Consider the following 9,759-nt stretch of genomic DNA (forward strand, 5'->3'; position numbering starts at 1 on the left):
TCTCTCTCTCTCTCTCTCTCTCTATATATATATATATATATATGTGTGTGTCTGTCTGTCGCTCTCTGAACTCGCTGTCCTCATTCCACAGCCTCATTTTGATACATAGTGTCCTGATAGTTTGCCGGGGAGAATCTGGGTCATCGTGAGGAGCCTGAGATAGCACTGGTACAAGGCTTACTTGCTAAAGAAATACGTCACTCTGTCTTGCTGTACAAAGACTAGAAAAAACAATACTGTTCTCCTGCTTCAAAACAGCAAATTCCACATACCTAACGTGCCTGTTGGAAGAAGCTGCTTAAGTTATTAGCAACATCACTGTGTGTATTGTCGGGACCAGTAATAAGTCACAGCAGAGCCCAGCCTAGGCAGACTTTAAATAGGATGCCATATAGGTCCACATAATATTTTTTTTATCACATTCAAGCATAAGAGATGCACAAAATTGTTCACATGAGGACATTTCATTACCACAATTGACTGTGTGTCTTGCCATTTTGAGCGACATGTCCATTAGTTTTGGTTAGGTATTACATCACTGAAGTCTAGACAGACATCTAATGTGCGATTGAATTACATGGACTGGAAGCCAACAATATAGTTAATTTGGACAGCAGAGAGTGTTTTTCCTATTTTCAAAAAGGAATTTTTGTCTTGTTTTTCTGTCTTTTCAGTCTGTTGAGTTTAAAGTGTGAAATTGTTTTTTTTTGTACAAAGTGGGGCTTGCTCCGTGGACTTTGGTCTGAGCAGCATTCCTGATCCCTGCTGAACTGAAAACTACAGAGAGAGGAGAGGGAGGGGAGAAAGAGCTGTGAGGGAGGAGGGGGAAGGCAAGCACAAGAGAGGAAGTGAGTGTTCATTACAAAGTGTGCCTCTCGGTTATGGGCATGCCCAGTAGAGTTAGCCTTGCAGCCTGAAATCCAGCCTCTAAATTTGAACAGGAGGGAGACGAGGTGACTGAACAGACTTTTGTTGCTCTCTCTCTCTCTCTCTCGCTGCCTCTCACTCTCGCTCTGCTTCTCACTCTCTCTCTTCCTCTCGCTCTCGCAATGTTAATTCCTACTCCTCTCCCAGTACTGAGTGTGGAGAGATTTTTTTTGCTCTGGAAGAGCAAGAGGAGGTGCAGATTTAATCTTGTGCAAACTAGAACAAGGGGGAAGTAAAGCAAATAAGAAGAAGAGGGAAAAGAGAGAGAGAGACTTCACCCCCATCACACTCCCTCATTGCCTCCTCTGCCAACGACTTTCACCTCAGAAATAGCGGAGGGACCAACTTCAAAAGGAAGTCAGCAAGGAGCTGGAGTGTGAAATCTGAGAAGAGAAGCAAGATGAGAGGCTGTCCGGAGCTGTGTTTGCTATGCTGTCCAGGTCAGTGCCCAGGAAAGACCAAACAACTGCTCACTCCTTTCCTCTAAATGCTTTTTTCCTCTTCCAAACTCCTGTCTATTGAATGTACATTGCGCATACAGTGCTTTTACATCTGCTTGTACTCTGAATCTAGAAAAGAGTGGGTGTAGTGGGGAGGGATTGTGTTACAAGACTGACTGACAGACTGATTGACAGACTGCGCATCGTCTCCTCTCAGCACCATCCAACCGGTGTCACACACAGCCGAGTAAAAGTACTGAAACTCTAGCTGCTCCTTTCAGCGCTAGATGTGGGAACTATGTAGTTGATCAGCTCAGATGTTCACATGCATACACGTGTTGAAGGAGGACAAACTCGCTGGATGCGGCCACGTGGTTACGATAAGGGAGAAATCACAGACGCACCGTAGGCTGGGTGCACTCTCTCACTCACGTGGGGAGGGGGGCGGGGGGGGACATTGCGGCGGAGGTACAAAGACATGATCACAGTTGCAGTAAGAATAACTTAAAGTTTTGAGACTTTTTAATGCATTTGTGACAGAACTTTCTGTGGATCTGTACATGCTCACAAATAGTTAACAGATTGAATGAAGTGCTCTGCTTAGTAATATGATAAGAGTCGGGGGGGGGGGTGTTTTTAGTGTCTGTGTGTCAGGTATGGCTGCTCAGTTTCTACTTTTTTTATTTAATTTTTTTTTTAGTTTCATACATGAATTTGACTGATAACCCAAACATTTCATATCACAGAATTATTAACAATGTTTCGTTATTATATTTTTCATGTAATTGATGGTGCCTTGGCCTTACCTTAAACCCCCCCCCCCCACCGTCAAAAAATATTACTGTATATAATCAGAGTGGATTTGCAATTATGCAGTAATAACATGAAGTCAGTGGTTTTTACAGCAGAGATCAGTGATTTGTGATTTTAAGTCAAAAAAGGCTGAGAGGTTATTATCGATGACTTTTTATTTCATATGGGAGCTGTCCGACAGCTCACCTGTCTGGGGCTGTCCTCTGTCCGATGCACCCCTGAGGGCCTGTCCCATTAGCGATCCCAGCATGCCTTGCCACTGACAACGAAATGTCAGCAGTGGCCTCCCAGGAGACTGTTGTTGACAGGTTTATTATTCGTAGGCTGGGGAAGCGGGGCACTACTATGAGTGACTTTTGTATTGTGCAACTCAGGCAAAAGTGATTTACTGTAATAATTATGAGTATTAGTTTTATTACATTACGTCAGTAATCACATTTTTAGTGTCATAGCTTTACCATTTAACCATTTTATTCTAATTTTTTAATAAAATGCTCCTCCTGATTTGTTTCTCAATTAATGAATTTATTCTTTTAAATGTCCAGTTGTAATTTCCCAGAGCCCAAGATCAAAAACCACATCTTTGTTGTATAAGAAAAAGAAAAGCATCAAATCTTGCATTTAAGGTGCTGGAACTAATGATGAAAACAGACCAATAATTGATAACCTTAATTCAGTTTACTTCAGTACGCTGTGACTATTTTCAATCAGTATGGTGGCTGACTAGTAAAACTCCATGGGAATAGTTTTTCCGTCATTCCTCAGAGGTATTGTTGAATTTGGGTTGTTGGATCACTTCATGTTTTGTCAGTATTACTCTCCTGCGTGATAAGCAGTACTTTCATATGTTTACAGTATTAGTGGCTGTTGTCGTCATCTCTAGCATTCCAGACATTCTGTAGCTGGCCCTCTCTGCTCAACTCTCATGCCTGTAATGGTTACAGTGGGTGTTTCCTCTCCATATCTCAGTTTCGGACGTACTTGTGCTCACAAAATCTGGACATGGAAATAGGCACTGGCCGGGATACGGGCCGGTGACGGGATGATATAAATATCACGGTTTCATTTGTTTTGTTTTTTGTTTTTTTAAAACATCTGGGTCAAAAACAACATTTTTGCCCCCCATTGAACACAATGTGTTTCATTTTTAAACACTCTGCACGCCGGCAGGGAGACGGATTACCATACTGCGTTTCTCTCCTTGGCCACTCATAAAAAAACAGCTCATACCTTAGGAACAGTATAACAGAAAATGTTAGTGGTTTTGAAATTGTGACTTTTTCAAACCACGGTATACCTTGAAACTGGTAACCAGCCCATGCCTACATGGAAACATTTAAATGATCAATGATTGGAGTCACGGTTAACCCTTTCATTTCATCATTATAGATCATTAAAGGCTTTGTGATTTTAGGTGAGATTTAAGAACAGTGAATGGTCATTGTATGACCATTTAAGGTCTAAAATTGTTTTTGTAAAATGTGTTTAATTTCTAATTAGGTTTGTAGGCCAGATGATTAAAAAACAGGAGCAGATTGTGGCAGTTTTTTGCCAAGCTTGGGACAGAAGACAAAGTTCTTTGTTGGCAGTTTGTAAAAAGTTGACTCATAAATGTTTTTCTACTGAAACGGTAATATTGATATCTTGTGCACTACACATTACCTACAGATAACATAATTAACTACTAAGCCTGCACGATTCGGGGAAAAATATGAGTCACAATTTTTTTTCCTTGGAATTGATATCGCGATTCTCTGCCACGATTCTTTTGACCATGACAAAACAAAACAAATTGGCAGTACCAAGCAACACATTTTTTTTGGCACCTATAGCACATTGCACATCACCGCGAGCCTGTAAACATTGGGAGAGCTTTTAAACCTATTTTATGCAGTCTATGTTTAAAACTCACAAATGAAAGTAGCATATGTGATGCAGTTGGCTTGTAAAATTAAATGAGAATCAAAGTCATAAAAAAATATTTTATTTACTTTTTAATTTTTAAATCAAAGTTATTTAGAAATTAAATCGTGAACAGGGTGAATCAAGATCGCAATTTTATAACGATTAATCGGGCAGGCCTACTAACTACTAGAGTGGATATTTTTTAAATTCCGATCTTGATTGAAAATGTTCAATGGAGACAATATTTAAATTTAATTCATTTGATTCAAGCATAGAAGTTCATTCTTGATTTACAAGAAAATCCCAACCCAAGGTACACTTATTAGCTTTGGTCAAACTGCTGAATAAAGCTAATTCTATTCAATAATTCATTTTTTTGTCAAAATTACTTTGAAAGAATACAATTCCGACTTCATTTTCTTAAGAATATTTTTTCAATCTAGTTTCTGACTAACTGAAGCAAACACATCACAACTAGATTTCTGCAATAAATAACACTCCCCCCCCCAAATTGTTCAACTAGCAGATTTTCCAAATACAGGGCAGTTGTTCATGGTTAGAACTACTGAGCCTTTAAAAACAGTTGTCTGATGTCTTCTGTGGCTGTGGAGGAGCTTTTAAAATTAAAGTTTTGTCAGAAAATTGGGCTACAAATGGGTGGAATGAAGTTTGAAAGATGAGGGCATAACATTTAAGGATAATATTCTGTTGACAGACATCATCTGAAATGTAGCATTTTGTTAAAACTTGACACATGCTAATGACCATAAGTCAGAATGTCTGGACCTCCAGTTGAGAGAAGTTGGAGGGAAGTGCTCCAGACATACTGCATTGCTGGAGTACCCCTTTCTGCCTCCACTAATCTGGTTTCCCCCTTTTTAACTAAAGGATCTGTTCTGTCAGCTGTAGCTTGCATGAGATCTTCACATTTTTGTTTGCATTTGCAAGCATCATTCATGACATCTTTTCTTTTTCTGCCCCATATATTTAAGAACAAATACATGCAAATGTACTGAATCAATCAGCCCTTGTGGTGTGCATAGAGAAGCATCAGTCTTGTCTTTTCTTAGCAGCAGCATTGTATTGCTCCGTATGGGGCGACTCAGAAAGCTGTTGTTGCTGCTTATATCAGATCCATCAGGAGTTCATTTATTTAACTCTCAGGATGACTCCCTTCTTCCTGGGAGACTGGGTTCCCATGCGTTCCTCCATGGGTCCCACCCCTGATGGCCTATCTAAGGCTCCATGATCCATCACACAGCAGGCCGCCATGTTTTCTGAAAGGGCCGTGAACTTGTTACCTCCCTCAGCCCGCCTGCCTGAATGTCAAACCCATTTTTCTCTTCTTGTGTCCCCTTTCTCTGGTCTTCCCCTTCCCAGGATTGCTGGTTTATTGAAATAATTGGGCTGCATTCAGTGTGACCAGGTTGCCAGTGCAGCTTTTGAATTGAGATATCAAGTCTGGTGCTGCGATTTCCCTCTGACCTTCCTTTCAGAGCTCCTTCATCCGCCTCAGCCTGTCTCGCTCTGAGGTCATGATGGGTCACCATCATGACTCCAGCCTCTCGGCACAATGACACGACATCCATGGTACATTATCTACAGTGGGTCAGCTGGCCTGGAGCTCTGTCTATAGACTATTCTTCACTGCTGCGTTGTCTCGGTGATCTCTGGATCCAGCCTGTTCAACATGGCACACATTCAACATGGCAACCTCAAGGGGCGTTTTATTCTTCCAGCAGAATTCAATCACTTTTCTCTCTCCTCTCTCTGCCTCTCCACTGAGTTATTCAGAGTTTAATGAGGAAGGGAAGATAAAGGGAAGCTTATGGTTTGCCGGATGATGGAGAGGCTGCCTTTTTTGTTTCTGTTGGAGGAGCCACACAGGAAGTGTTCCAGTGAAAAGAGTGTTTTTTTTTTTTTAATACCAGAGGGGAAGGTGATTGAGATGTCTGAGAACGAACCAGGGAGTCTGAAGTGGCAGGGGTCATTAAAGTGTCAGAGCTGCAGTTTAGCAAAGGTTCGTCTGCATTTTGGAGACAGCCTAGGTTGCACCGGGTTAAGGTAGAAATCACGTGCAGTATGGAGATATAATCTGCTGAGAGGTGTTAGGATTATCAAAGATTAATGCACTGATTTTGCCATATGCATCAAATAGTTATGTGCCTCTATACCTCCAGTGCCGTGCATCATTTTAATGACTGCACAGGATTATCCCCTTACATAAGCGAGTGTGGGCGGTTTGGAGACGGCTCCTGACAGTGTGGGAGGGCATCAGACCGGAGGAAGCGCCAAGCTGACGCTGTTTTTGTGAGGTTCAGCGCGGGTCAAAGTCCATACTACGTATCAGCTGTCAGAGAGTGTGTTTGGTTTACCGGCTGCATGGGCGTCAGCAGCGACGCAGGGCTGTTCTATCTGACATCAGAAAAGACACTCAGAGGGGAGAGGTAGAGTTTAGCTGGTTTACACACTACTTCCATCTCTCTATCTCTCCCTCTCTCTCTCTCACACACACACAGACACACACACACACACGCACAGACTCTGTCACTGAGGTCAGCGCTGGTCTATCTCTGTGGAGCTGTTTGTCACTGTTCCCGTCAGTAGTTGTACCAGCCAGCTGCTGTGGACGTGCAGTTCCTAGAAAAAAAAGACCTGTTCAAAGTATACAAGGACAGTTTTAGTACAAAATTTACAGGGATTTTGACAGATGAGGAATTTTCGTGGAGGGGGGGATGTAGGGATGTACCGATGCACTCAATTCACTATTCAATACGATTTTCTCACAATTTTTTTTTAAGAGAACGAAATGACTGAAAAAATATTTCTTTATTTAAAATAAACTGTGCAAAACAGCAGATGTGTCCTCTTTTCAAAAGTGCAACTGAAATAGTATTTTATCTTAAATAATCATTTAAAAAAAATCAAAGATTAAAGAGCCCCTTGTTCATTGCTAAGGCCATATGGTCATATTGAAATGATGTATTTAAAATGCAAAAATAACTTTTGCTCACCAGTCTATTGCAGTCAAACAACAAAAAGAAGAAACACTAGACTGCAAAAGGCTATTTTACAACAACATCAAACACACCACTGAGTCCCGTCTCTGTTGTTTCTCCGGCAGTGTCCATGCTGTCTCAAAGTGCAGCTAGTCTCTGTGTCTTCAGCTGCAGACTGGGTGTTCCTTTACAGTGAAATACAGTCACATTTTACATTGTTTACCTGTCAGCATTTTAACCGTTTTTAAGCCAGGCTAACTGTAAGCTAACCTTACGTAGTATATATGTATATATGTACATGTATCTAGAGTCAGGCCCAGGGCTGTTTAAAAATTGCATTGCAATTCTTTTTTCTTTGTCTCTCTCTTAATCTCAACCGGTTGTAACATTTAAAATGATTTTAACCAATTTACGTTGGATTGTTGCATCTGTAATGATCACACCTCACTATAATCTCTCTGCAGGATATATTTTTAGCCGTTGAGATTAGGCGGAATGGGCCTCGCAGCATGAAACAGGAATCAAAATAAACAAGGAAAGGAAAAAAAAAACTTAAAGAGGCCTCAGAGTTGCTAAATGCAGGGCTGACCCAAGAGCAGAATTCCACCCCCCCCCTACACTACCCTACATCCCAGCATCATACTTGATAGGCCTGATCATACTAATTGATGACTCAGTAATGTGCATTGCGTAGTCATAACGTCGTCCCCTGTAGTCCATATAAAACCATTAAGACGCTGCTGTAAATTATTGCTGCAGAAGGATTGTCATTGTTCGTTTGAAATACTCACTTCTTGTTCTGTTTCTTGTAAACGGGAGCAGAAATGTCGTTTCCTTTACTCAAGTGGATTTCATGCCAGGAAAGGCCTCTGAGCAGCAAGTGTAAATACTGTTCATGAAATGTGTACGGGTTGACTCAGGTTATACATCAGTGATAGAGAGGAGAAATAAAACGGACAGCTATTTGAAAATGTCAGAGATTGTTTCTTTAAGTGCTGAAAGCTTTTATATGAAAGATGGTTAATCTCAAACTGACCACCGTGACTCTTTCGTTTCCACACTCCCTGCTCACACTGAAGCCGTGTGGTGTATGTGAGAGTGTGTGTGGGTGGTGGTGGTGGGTGTGCGTCTAACCGACTCCTGCCCTCTCTCTTTGTAACTCTCTTCATCTCGGTCTCTCTCTCCCCAGCCTCGCTCCACCGTTTTTCATACCCCCTTCATTCTCGCCTCGGCGGGGGGGTGGGAGTCACAGGTTGACAGTCTCGCAGGTCTCCTCATTACGCCGTGTCTGAGCCTGCAGAGATTTATAGAGATGATAAAAGCAGTCTGGAGGGTGATAATGACCACGGGCTGTGATGCAGGAGGAGGAGTAGGGGAGAGGCAGGGCACTGTCTGGCCGCTCACTCTGCTTCTTATCACTCACTGTGCTGCCCAAAGGACTCGCACGGAATAACACAGCAGAAGAAGTTACCTTCAATGTCGACTGCTGAATATATTCAAATCTATATGTTCACATATCTTTTCACACCTTTTTTTCCAAATCTCCCTCTGGTTTTCTGTATGACCTATAGGCGGTCAACAGCATGAGGAAAACTACCAGATTACATTCACATTTTTGTAAAAATATAATTCCATTCCTTCTTTGCATTGTTACTTTGCTTACTCAGTGCTACTTACTTTGAAATGATGCATTCATTTCAGATATACAGTACAGTCTGCAAGCCTATAAAAGCAAGAAATATGATTGAATATAGGTTTAGATTTCACAGGAAATAAATAATTATGAATATTAATATTGAATATTAAATACTGCCGTTTTGCCAACACGTGCATGAACATTTTTGGACTCGGACAATCATTTTTCAAATTAAAGTTAGTGAAATGCTGACCAAAACCTAAAGCTGACCTTTACCCCCACCCAAAAAAACGTAATGTCATAAGTGTGGCGACAAATTGTAATTATTTCACAAAAACGTAATTTTTTTTTTTTTATTATTTCTGCTTTTTGGGGGATATTTGTGAGCTGAAAAGAAAATATGTTCCCTCATCAGTCTTAAAATGCTCACCAAATGAAGGAGTGTGATTTCAGCCTTCAGTTGAGAAGTGGAAGGGTCATTTTGTAAATCTTAAAGTGGTTTTACTCAACATCTCTGCATCTATATGAAAAGAACAAAGAGTGTTGACAATGTAAATGGTGCTGTTCCCCTCACATTTCACTTGTGGCCTCGCACTCAAGGACAGAGAAAAGTTCTTTCTATAATGGTTTCAACATGAAGCTAAGAGCTTGGGCTTTTATTGAGACTCATTAAATATGTACTGTATATATTGTAACGAAGGCACTAGTCAGGCAATATTATTATGTACTCATTTTTATTAATTAGATTTTTTTCTGGCATGGTCAAATTGAAGATTACCTAATATCTTCCCCAATTATTTTTTTAGTTTTAAAAAAAGACATTGGCATTGCCACATTGGCATTTAAAACTCGTAATTCATGGTCACAAACTGTTCATTTCACTTAAACTTTCAGTTTATGTCAACGTCTACTTTATTTGTATTTTTATTTATTTCCTCTTTATTACATGTAAACCCAGAGTGCTATACATTAAAAACAGCATACACATTTAAAATCGAAGAATGCCTCCTCTGCCCTAAACCCCACCACCACCTAAACC

At 40.8% G+C, this 9,759-nt stretch overlaps 1 long non-coding RNA gene across 1 annotated transcript in view; it reads left to right on the plus strand.

Annotated features, from left to right (window-relative positions):
- Positions 1–846: 846 nt before the first annotated feature.
- Positions 847–9,759, plus strand: part of LOC116671806 (uncharacterized) — a 59,206-nt gene continuing 50,293 nt past the window's right edge. Inside the window, exon 1 of the long non-coding RNA XR_004327371.1 lies at positions 847–1,367. This is a non-coding gene — a long non-coding RNA (uncharacterized LOC116671806). The remainder of the gene's footprint in view (positions 1,368–9,759) is intronic.

This window comes from Etheostoma spectabile, chromosome 3 (assembly GCF_008692095.1).
Source record: "Etheostoma spectabile isolate EspeVRDwgs_2016 chromosome 3, UIUC_Espe_1.0, whole genome shotgun sequence".
NCBI classification, from domain to species: Eukaryota; Metazoa; Chordata; class Actinopteri; order Perciformes; family Percidae; genus Etheostoma; species Etheostoma spectabile.